This window comes from Triticum dicoccoides, chromosome 2B (genome assembly GCF_002162155.2).
Source record: "Triticum dicoccoides isolate Atlit2015 ecotype Zavitan chromosome 2B, WEW_v2.0, whole genome shotgun sequence".
NCBI classification, from domain to species: domain Eukaryota; kingdom Viridiplantae; phylum Streptophyta; class Magnoliopsida; order Poales; family Poaceae; genus Triticum; species Triticum dicoccoides.
Genome location: NC_041383.1, coordinates 182,732,076 through 182,744,474, shown reverse-complemented (window position 1 = coordinate 182,744,474; position 12,399 = coordinate 182,732,076). Strand labels below are relative to the sequence as shown.

The following is a 12,399-nucleotide window of genomic DNA, read 5'->3' as shown; positions in this document are numbered from 1 at the left end:
GGGAAAAACGGTGGGAACAAATTCCACGATAAAGATATTTGTATATGAAAGAACCAACGTGTGTAGTGGCAAGGATCGAAGGAATGATCAACACATTGATATTTTGCATGGTAGGCATAACAGAATGAGATGTCGCACGGATAAAGTGGGTTTCGAGGCGTACACGATAATCGATGAGGGACAAGGCACTATTTTCCTAATGCATTCTATATTTTATTGCTGTTGTCACCATAGAATGCATGAGTATTTAGATAGTGTACCTAGACGTTAGATACATCCATTTGAGAGCCAACTAATTCCAGACGGATGAAGTATATATTATGTACCCTATTCATTGCTTCAGTACTAAAGCCACAAGTTCCATTTCATGATCCAGTCTCCTTTCCCTTTTTTTAGCACAGGCCAGAAGCCTTCCTGTTGGAGGTACATTACCTATTTCTCCTTTTCAGGACAACAGTGACAAAGGAGGAACAATGAAAGAGCTGCACAACAGAATAGCTGGTGAAGTGGTAAGCACTTTTCTGCCACGGTTATCTATTGCCTGTCAAATCTACTTCCATGGGCAAGTACAAAATAAAAAGGTTTTCAATGATTCCTTGTAGTTACCAGGTAAAGATTTTGTGCCATCTGCAGTCCAAAATAAAAAGGTTTTGAATGATTCCTTGAAGTTATATGTAGTACAACTTACATGTGTCTTATCCCAAGGATGTTCCATCAACATATCATGACGCCTTCCAACGGCTAGCAACTTTTCATGGGACCTTGACACAGGATTAACTTATTTTTAGTAGACCTGTGATGAAACATAGTTAATTGCATGTACCATAGTGATGGCTAATAAGATGTTAAAATAACAGTATAGTATGATTTGCACATATTTACAGGTCATCTTTTATACGTACCATGTAACTTACTCTACTCGAAGCCTTTGCATAGCTTCTGCTAAACAATTAACAGTTAACTCTAGAAACGCACTCAACACCAATAAATAGAGATACAAAAATGTTTTCGTACCATTAAAAAAAACATCTCCAATCTAGCAACTGTACTATTTTCTAAGGAAATAGGAAGTACAACAAATATATCAAAAAGGGGGCCAAATACAGTGCAACAGAACAAAACAGAAATCCATCCATACGTTCACACAACTAAAATAAGCTATTACACTCATAAAATTAAAAAAATCCATAAGTATATCAACTTGTTACAGACCTGACTAGCAGAACCGGACATAGCAAATGGTTTCTGGCTGTCCGTTGGCATAACGAAGTTCTAGCATCTCTCCTCCTCGAGTTAGGATCTTCAAGTCTTTCTGGTTTCCACTAGAAATTGCAAATAATAATAATACAAATGTCAGTACGGAGCCCACTTTTTCATAAATCAAATGTTCATCGGCTAAGTGGACTACAATTCCAGCACCCTTATTTTCAGTAAATTTCCCATCCCATGCATGCAAGGGTGATATCTGGAACCTTTTTCGCTCATTGTCACTAAAAAACCTCTTTGCTAACCTCAATGACCGAATCTAGGATTCCCTGACATCATTTTCACAAGCAGATCAGTAATGGCAGCTAGCTTCTCATGTATCGTCCTGTATGGCAAACAACAGAACAATAGAAAAGCTATCAATATTGCTGAAAATCAGTTTTTGAAAATTAGGACTAATTGATAGCTCTTCAATTTGTAGACCTTTCGGCAAGCATTGACAATAGCAGACTGTACTTGCTGCGTGAATGTCTTTGCGTGCCCCCGGTCCGCTTCTTCCCTTTAAATAGAAGCATGTGCACGAAAGGCAAAAGCAAAAAACTTGAATCTAAAAGCAAACTATGAATTTAGAAGTAAATAAACATTTGTATTACAAAATACCATGGTCTCCAATGAGAATGGTCCAATTATTCGATCCAGCCCCGTTAACATCACCAGAAAAAACTCTGTGGTCCAGAGAATAAGCCTGCAAGAAATAAATTTGAACAACTTACTTCCATAAAAGGGGCAAAAGGATGTCACAGGAAAGACAATAAAAAGTACTCCCTCTGTAAACAAATATAAGAGCGTTTAGATAACTAAAGTAGTGATCTAAATGCTCTTATATTAATTTACGGAGGGAGTACCAGAGATCAATCTAGAGAGGGTATGAGGCAATAACTTGCTGGATGTAAGGATGCAGTGTCGAGCTTGATCTGCACTTGGGAGACAAACCCCAGCACAAGTTTCTCTCTGCCTCCACACCTCCCTCTCGAGCCCCACCCAGACAGAACAGAATGAAATGGCATGGCAAACAAGAAGCAAAAAAGTAACTAGAAACAGTAATTCATTACTTGGCCATGGCCTGCCTTCTGAAACTACATCTGGGTTCTACTACACATTTACACAATGTCCACAAACGACTGGTGCACAGACCTGAGATGGCCATAACACTCCTCGCTGCTCCTGAAGTTCTCCAAGCATACCCAACAAATGTGGCTGCCGCACCTGCACTCAACATGGTTGCAGCCATCAGATTTCTCAATTGTGTATCCACAGGAAGGGCAGCTCTTCACATTCGCCTTCCCTTTGCGCCATTCAAGCAGCGTCAAGTCTGGGTCTTCCTTGTATTCTTTGTAAGCTTCGCATGATATGAAAGGATGATACTCAAAATGACACTTGGTGCATATCTCCACATAGCAAGCCCCACAAGAAAAAGGTTTGGTTTCTGCATCTGGAGCTGCCACTTGGTAGATGGATTGGCAATCAGGTGTTGGGCAGAAGCGGTACATTCCTGCTCTAGATGCAACAAATGCCCTCAAGGAAGCTCTGAATAGGTCCTCCAGCTTCTCATTTGACAAGAGATGCTTCAGGTCTACAACAAGGAGAGGCTCCTTGCACCCAGTTTTCAGGCAACAAATAGGGAACCCATCATGTGATTTCATGGCAGATTCACACTGATCCACCAGACAAGCCAGACAAAACATGTGCCCACATGATTCAAGCCTAAAAGGATCTTCTATCTCACACAAGCAAATAGGGCATGCATCCTCTGACGGCTCATTGTAATCCACCCTTTGATTATCTTCTTTGCCTCCAACATTCTCTGATGCAAGTTGAACCAGGGAACTGTGTTTAAAAGAGGCTAGCTCAGAGATCATCCTTTCCACCCTTCGCTTATCCTCCTTACTGCCCCAAACTTTAAGTAAATGGCGGTGTTGGTGTAACTCAACCTTTATCTCAGGCATCTCTTTGTTAAACCCTTCCAAATCAACTCCAAAGTTTTCTACCGTTTTCTTCATCAAGTCCGGAGGTAGGTTGTGGCCACGAAGATAAATTTCAAGCGGCTTCTTCTCAAGTAGTTGTCGAAGTGTATGAACCAATTTCACCTCCGCTGCAGCCATCTGATCTTGGTGTCCAAAGACTTTAATATTTAGACTTTGCCTGTCATACATAATGTAAGTACCAGTTTCTTGTTCAATTGATTTCAAATGTGCTACACCATCACGGGACAAGAGCAGTTGAACTGCACTTAATGTCAGATCAGGGTGGTTTATGGTTTTGCCTTTCATCAAAATCTCAAGTGGCCTTCTCAAATCTGCTATTGTTTTCGTGGCATTTGCTGTGAGCTTTAATCGAAAAATACCATTCTCAGTCTTTTCAAAATTGTAAGATACACCTGCATGAAGTAGAAAAAGATACGACTTTAAGCCCACCAGCAGACAGAAATATTTTGCAGTCTCAAAGAACTAAACAAACAATACAAAGGTGGGAACAGAACTATGTAAGATTAACAGCATAGTATGAGATTCAGGGTAATGAAGGCAAGGAACAGGACATCCCTATTTACTAATGCTACATATTCTTGGATGCTTACGTTAGTTGCAGTCTCGAAGCTAATCTACATATATTAGTGTATCAGCCAGTGAAGTTTAGAGTGGTACTTAAAAGAAACTTACATGAAACTTACATCTGAGCACAAACATCACATACCACTGAATTTACACAGGAAGTAGTTACAAACCAACGGACCAACACGCCATACAAATGCTGTATGTATGCATATACTGCCACCATGCAAAATTACTGCAGCACAGTATTTTCAAAACCATGGCGACGTTAAACCGCAGTATTCCAATGCCTGGGCAATGAATACTCCTGTTTCTACAAACCATAGTTTCCTCAGTTTGGTTTAGAAAAAGAGGGCAAGACCTCTTTTTAAAATACCGCTAAAATGCTACAGTATTGTAGATACTACGGTTTATAAAAAACGTGGTACTTGCTGACGCCAACCACATCAAGTTTTTAAAACCATGGTTTAAAAAAAACATGGCATTCTACAAAAACTCCAAAAATACTTAGCTGGCAAATGCAGCTGCAGTTTTAGACCTTGGAAACAAGCAAGCCAGTGATAGATTACACATGGCTACTCTGGCATGTTTACACACATTAATTAGGCCATATCTCCTTGGCATTGTTGCATTTACCTTGTTTGGCTCTCATGAATCGCCTAAATTCAAGAACTGGAATTGGGTTCTACAAATAGGGGTGTTTGGCTACCACAAGAATTGGAATCACAAACTTCAAACCCAATTCCAGTGAGTTAGAATATGTCCAAACAATTTAACTATCAGCAAAGAATCAAATGGACTCAGCAAAATGCAGAAAGTTGCTCCTCTATGCACCAAGTCACCCCCCAAAATTTTAGATAATTTCCTGAGAATTTTATGGCGTGAACACGAGGTTGAAAATTTAAATACCAAGTTTTACAAACCCATCTGCACAAGTGCGTGGGACTCACTTGCATGAATTGATCCACCAATAATAAGCTCAAAGTTACTCCCCAGCACGCGGACAATGAGATTTCAAATAATTTTGTGGAAAATTTAGTGTGAACGTGGGGTTGAAAATTTAAATCCAAAATTTTACGAAGGCCATCTGCACACATATGTGGGACCCACTTGCACGAATTCTAAAATGCAAAATTTCGTAGAACAAATTACTTCCATTCCATGTGACATTCAAACATATATAATGAAACTGGAATCTTTTAGAATAAAAAACAGATCCATCAGAGTTGGGTTTGGGATCTAATTGAATGAATCAAAATCAATTCTTGGGAGAGAAACAAGGTGTAAGAGCATTCCTGGTAAAAAGGTGACTAAAAAAGTACAAAAAAAGAACTTAAACGCCAAATACTGTGAGCAAAGTTTGGAATAAGGTCAGCAGATGGGAAAAGGCATCTATAAATTAAATATGCTAGAATAGCAGCCTCATAGGAGTTGATTTATGATTTCGTGCTGATCCTGGTAAACAAACAAATAGGTGGTCTTTCCGGAATTCTGAAACATAAGTTTTTCCCTCACAACTCGGGCACTTTTACTTTTTCGTTATTTTGTAATCCCCAGGGTATGATCCCCTTGGATGGTCGAAGATACAGTAGAGGGAAGGGATTCGATAATAGATGATTCTTATGGCTATTCACACATCAACAAAATAGTGGTTTTAGCCGAACACCTATATGGCTACTTTAATTGTAAAGAAGAATAGTGTGTGTAGGAGCAGCCAACGACCAAGCACCGCATCCATTGATCCCCCTTCTGAGGTTACTGTCACTGCACCTTCTGAGATATTTGAAGTTTTGAACCTTCTTCCCAGCCAACATGAATGTGCATTGATAATACCACTACACAGCATATGTAGATGACTGTGTTGAGGCATCATGAATGTGCATTGATAATACTCTGGTGCAGACGAGTGTGCACAATCTGGTAATGAGAGGCAATATAGTGTTGAGGCGGCTAACTTCATTAAGAATTTCAAAGGTCCATTGCTTGCTGAGAAGTAATACTCAGCAAAAAGGTGTGCAAGTCTGGAAGTCACAAAGTATTTGAGCATACATCAGACCCACATATGGAGCAGAAGCGAGTTCAATGAGATATGCAAGGTGCACTACGTTAACATTAATCTTGCCGAGTGACTTAACAGCAAGATCAAGAAATTGAAGCTTCTTCCAGTGGTTGACTTGACAATATCAAGGTCTCAAATTCTTACCAAGTGTTGTCAGTGCACTCGATGCCAAGTCTAGGGGTTTGGTGCTAAAACAGAAGAGGGGTTCAAGCCATGAAGCTGAAATGTATTGACACTGACAGAGATGGCATAGAGTGGAGGCATCCAGTTGAATTGTTGAAAAGAACATGCAGCGGCAAACAGTGGCAAGTTTCTGTACTGCAATGTGAGCCTGATGTGTTCATCACTCCAATTAGAGGAGCTGAAGGTTATATACTTGTATTATGAATTTTACACAGTGCAGAGTTATAAAGCAGCTTATGCAGATAATATCACAGCTATGACAGGGAATATGCAGTGGGTGTCAATTGATCCAGGGTTCAAGATTCATCCTTCAGTTCAGAGACCTCTATAATAAAAGTTCTTAACAGACCTCCTGGAGACCAAGAAGTAACATGATTGGGGCATGAGAGATCTGGACTAGGAGCATGGGAGAGGAAGCTCCAGTGGATAAGTAGTCATATGATGAAACATTGCAAGGAACCTGTACAGCTAGAAGGCACTGGAGCAAGCTCTGCAAGGTAAGCATTCAAATTAATCTTGCTCCATGTTAGCTTAATTCAACACTAGTTGGCATGCAACATTTGAACCATTGTAGCTCCAGAAAGGGATGCCGGAACAAAAAGAAGAGGCAAAAGAAGAGTGTCAGGAGATGGAGATGAAGCTGCAACCCTGCAATACTAGGATCCAACCAAGTAAATGAATGTGATGATCATGAAACTTCAGTGGCATGCTAGACAACTACAAAAACCACTGCTGCCCAGCATGCAATACAAGGAGCACGAAGAGACTTGCAATTTGATTGTTTATCAGATGCTTATGTGCCCTGATGGCTCATAATGATGCCAAAAACTGTAATGGCTGCGAAGGTACCTTTTTTTAACTTTAACTTGTGAAGCTACATTAAACCTGATGCTTTTGTAATGATGCTAGATAGTAGTAAGATGGCAAGGACTTGTACTGATAAGTAGAATCTGATGTTAGGCAGCTAGTTCTGATGGATCACCTGAAAAACAGGTCTTTCACAATGTTATCATGCTTATGATACTTGCTTAAAACCTGATGCTATTGTGATGGACGTCTGGAAAATGAGTTAGCAAAATCTTGAAACCTGATGCTTATGTCGCTGATTTTTCTTTAGTGCTATATTGCTCAATATTTTTCTTTCGCCGTTTCTGTGAATGGACAAAGAGTGACTGAAAATGACATGGGAGATACAGTGCTTCTATTAATCCATAATTTCTACATGAGTTATCTTATACTTCACCCACCCTGAATACATCAGCATGGTCTAAATAAGGTCTTGCAGACCCCAAAATAAATGTATCAGCTTGCAAGCCACGGTCCAGATGCTCAAAGAATCACTAAATAGACTTAAGCAGTACAAGGGCATTTTCGGGTGAAGTCTTGCCCTGACTAGTCAAACAGAGCTAACCTGACGGTAATGTGGGGATGTGGCAAAATATAGCTGAGAACAAGAGAGCAATGGTATCAGCATAATTATAGTAGAAGTAAGGAGAGAATGAGAGTGGGTCTTCAGTAGTAGCAAAAACATATAACAAATGAAAAACTAGAGAAAATAACAAAGCAAAGTCCTGAGGAGGATAAGGGGCCTTGATGAATTTCCAGGAAAAAGATGGCTCAAAAGTCTGCCAACTCATAAAACTGACTAAATGAATAAACAGAAAGAACAAATAAATGAACCAAAATGTGGGATGTCATTCAACCATAGAACAGTGAAAAAGATCGAAGTGGATAGGAGATATGGAATGCAAGCATACCTTTTTGGCTTTGGAAACTCTCAAGCAGAGAAGTAACTTCCTGGCTGATAACATTGTAAACACGTACCGGACAGGACAGAGTGCTATGGAACACATGATTGCACTGTATTATCTGCCAAGGTTGACAACAAGGAAGAAAGTGCCCTTCAAGATGGTCCAGTGCTCTTGCAGCCTCTCGATGAAGGCTTCCATCAAAAGTTATAGTTGCTCTTGTCAGTGAATCATTTTCCTCCGGAGGAAACACCTCAACACGGAAATTCTGTCCGGGAAAACTCTTATTTGGCATGAATGGAGAAATTTCTCTAACCAGTTCTTCTTCACATGTAGAAACAGAGGGGCTAGCTATGGCATTTCCCTTGACCCTGAGCAAACGGATATTAAGGATTCTCCTTGCTGTTGTGCTATGAAAAGCATCATACAGTTCTGGCTCTGTGACATGCATTGGAATTCCTTCAGCAAAAACACAATTCTCATACTTAGTACTAACCCTGCACTTAATGTACCTTCCACCAATTCCTAGGGCAAAGCAGTCATTTACAACAAATTCAGCTTCCCCGCTGGCACATGTTACAAGTGCACGTCCACTGCTGTGTCTACGTGGCCAACATAATTTAGCTCTCACCGCAGGAAATGGTAATCCTCGATTATCGAAAGTACATATAGGAACTAATTTTAATGAGGAACCATTAAATTCTATGCCATTGAGGTTTGAAACAGCATCTTCAGCATCTTCAGGTTTCAGAAATGTAAACTTCCCCCATTTAATTCCATCTGAGGCTATCCGAAAACTTCCAGTGGATTTATGAAAATTAGCGACGCCAGAGCCAATACTATCCACCAAGAAAATAAGCTCCTTGTCATCGATATCATGAGCATTTTGATGCAAAACCTCTACTGTTAGATACCTCCCCCCAAGTTCCAAATGCTTGATTTCAGCACCTGAACCAAATAGTGCAATAGGAGAACTGCCAGGCCTCCCAGGAAATAAATTTCTCTCTAGGCACTCGTTCCTTACCTTCACATTCCAAAGCACTGTTGACAGCGCAAAAGACTTTTTCCATATTCTGTTCCGTAGCAAATAACACAACTTCATTATTTTGAAAGTTAATTTCAACAGTTATTCGGTCATCCCTGCAATCTTCCTTGAGACGCGAGATGATCTTTTGCTGATTTTGGCCATATTTGCCACAAAACCTTCTCAGTAAGTTAGTACCGAGCCCACTAATCACTTTTATCTGCAATTTTTGTTCCTCCAGTTGCTTAATGAAAGACACTGGGTGAATTGTATACAAGGCATCATGATCAACAGCGGTTACACATACCAAATATTGATTCGGGACTGACAAAATTTCTGTAAACACAACCCACTCTGGCTTGATGCCATAATTGAGCAATGAGGATGAGGGATGAAGGTTCACAACCTGACCTGTCGAAATCACCTGGTAACCAAACCTTTCATGTCCCAAAAACATGGCAAGATTACCTGTAAGTGATGATAGGATAATTCTCTTTAGATCCTTATCATGCACAGTGGGAGCCTCGGGATTCCAACGCCAATAACTTGGGACAATGATGTTCAGCTCATGCTTTAGACAGTTTTCAAGTTCTGATATGGTTTCCTGGCATCTCCTCATAGTCTTCGCATTGATGCTGTTCTGCCAGCACCACATATTTCTGTTGTCATGCCCATCTTCCCATTTCTTATAAACAGCAAGTAGAGTGAAAAGATCTCCGTCACGGTGACACAGCCGGACCTTCTGAAGGTCAGCTTTATGTTTCTCCTCATCGGTGCCCACTCTACAAAATATGCTGCTAGAATTTGCCATAACAGCAGCTAGAACTACACCTTCCTTCCTCAAACCAACATCAAAGCAATCAAGCATAATTTTCCCAAGTCTTGGCTCAATCCCCAATTTGACCAGGTAGCGTCCAGTATCAGTCAGCTCAAAGCAATTAAGTCTATGTTTGACAGCACCCAACTGTTCAAGATTCTTCACAGCCATACTGATTGCTTCGGGATTTGGGGCATCAACAAACTCAAATTTCCGTGCATCTTTAACACCCAAAGCAAGTATTCTTAGAACAGCAGTGCCAAGATGAACTTTCCTGATCTCAGGTTCTTGATGCACATCCATCATACTGAAGTCGGCTTCAGAGTAAAGCCTGTAACACTTCCCTGCTCCTGTTCGACCTGCCCGACCAGCACGTTGATTAGCAGAACTTTGGGAAATCCAATTAACTTTCAATACATTGAGACCACTACTGGGCACAAATCTGCTCTCCTTGGCCAGTCCAGAATCAACAACATACTTTACTTCTTTTATTGTCAGTGATGTTTCAGCCATATTCGTGCAGAAGATAATTTTTCTCTTTCCAGGATAGCTTTTAAAAACACGGCTCTGTTCTACATGGGAAAGCTTTCCATGCATAGGAAGTACCACGGCACTTGCATCGCTGAAATTTTCACAAGCCCATTCAACTTCCAGCTGAGATGTCAAGAAAGCAAGGACAGCACCCTCTTCTTCATTCTTGTGAATGATGCTTACCATCCTTACAACATCATTGACATAAGAAGCAGTTGCACAAGCATCACACATTGAGTTTGGCACAGCATTGGAGGAAGCCTCCACTGATACATCTGGGACATAATTAATTTCAACAGGAAAATTTCGCCCTTTAACATGGAATGTTTGACAGCCATAAAAGTAGTCAGCAAGTTTGTCAGCATCAGCAGTGGCAGACATTATAATGAGATGCAAATCCAACCTATCAAGCAGCTTCTTCTTGATCAAGGCTAAAAGAAGATCAGTGTTCAAGCTTCTTTCATGAGCTTCATCAACAATGATATATGAAATGCCATCCAGGCCCGTGTCGTTCATGCAGTGATGTAAAAGACAACTATCTGTGCAAAATATGATCTTCGAATTGAGGTCTTGAGAATTTAAAAAGGTTGAATATGACAACACAAAATTGTCTTTGTAGCAGCCGTTGCTTTCTTCATCCACTCTACGTGCCAATGACATGGCAGCAATTTTTCGAGGTTGAGTACAGACAATTGAGCCATTAGCAGCAAGACCTGAGTCAGCAAGAAACTGAACTAACTGTGTGCTTTTCCCAGAACCAGTCTCTCCAATTAAGATCATAACCTGTAGAAACAGAGCATGCATAATTTGGGTCACAAGTTTTGCAACGGTATGTCATAATTCACAAAAAAAAAGAGGAAAGTCAAACTAAATAAGGGAAGTTTTGATATGCGGTACCTATAACTCGAGTCATGAGACAGACTAACTACAGCTAAGAGTGAAGTTCATAAAGGATCAAATGGCTCACACTACAAATTTGCAATGCTATCACAAATAAAACTGCAGAGGAACACACATCCTCACCTGATTATTAAAAATGTGATTGAGAATTTTTCTGCGGTATGCATAAATTGGTAGCCCCTCGTTGAGTCTCCTGCACTCGCGAAGCATCGTCATGTGCAACCTTGCGAAGTCCACATCCTCGCCTTCCCCAATCCCAAACACATACACCCCCTCCTCCTCCACCTCCTCCTCCTCATCGGTCCCATGTAACATGGCACGCCGTATGGAACTCATTGACGCTTTGTACTCGGCAATTTTGGCATCTACCAAGTCCTTCTCGGCCTCCAATGTTTTCTTCTGGAGATGGAGCTGGTCGAAGTCGCGGAAGGAATTGCGACTGCGCAGCCGGTGTTCCAGAGACTGGATGGAGGCTGCGAGCTCAGCGGAGCGGGCGGTTGAACGGGAAACGAGGTCGGTGTCGAGGAGGCGGGAGGCGTGGGAGGCGAAGAGAGAGGCGATGAGTGGGAAGGCGTGGGCGGCAAGCGCGGCATTGGGGAGGTAGGGCGTGAGGAGGTGGAGGCCCTCGAGGCGGAGCGACCAGAGCTCGCGCGCTGCGGCCGCGGCGGCGGGAAGGGAGCGGAAGAGGAGGCGTGCGGCGTCGCGGCCGGAGGAGAATACGGAGAGGTTGTCGGGGGGCGGCGAGGGGAGATCGGCGACGAGCGCGTCAATCTCCGTGGCGGTCGGGTTGGAGATGTTGGGGCCCGCGCGGAAGAGGATCACGGCGAACCGCGGGGCCAATTGCGGCTGGCGGTGGCTCTGCTGGTGGTGCGGGCGGCAGTGCGGAGGCGGAGAACCCCAGTCCGGCGGGCGGAAGGGGCGGCAGTGATTGGATTGACGCATCGAGGCAGCGGAGGCGCGTCGAGAGAGGCACGGTGGGGCGGCGGCGCGTCGAGGGAGGATTGGTGGCGGGGGCGGGGATGCGTCAGGGGAGGCGAGGTGGCGGCAGCGGCAGCGGCGCGACGAGGGTTTGCGGAGGTTTCCTTTGGGCCCTTGTTTTTCTCCGGAGGATATGTACGGCTTCTCTCAGAAAAAAAAATGTGAAATTAAACTATTGGGTATCCAGGCGGTATTGTAATCAGCCCGGATGAGGCGCGAAATGTGTAGCATACTGTGTGTGTGTTGTGAACTTGGGAGAGAAACGGTCTCTTCTCTCCTAGGTCTCTGCATATACGACGCCATTTGCCCCTCTCGGGGTGTATCGGCTGCCAACATTATTTCAG

The 12,399-nt window shown here is 42.4% G+C and overlaps 1 pseudogene; it reads right to left on the bottom strand.

Annotated features, from left to right (window-relative positions):
- Window positions 1-2,294: 2,294 nt before the first annotated feature.
- LOC119362941 lies at window positions 2,295-12,131 on the bottom strand (annotated as a pseudogene).
- Window positions 12,132-12,399: the final 268 nt, after the last annotated feature.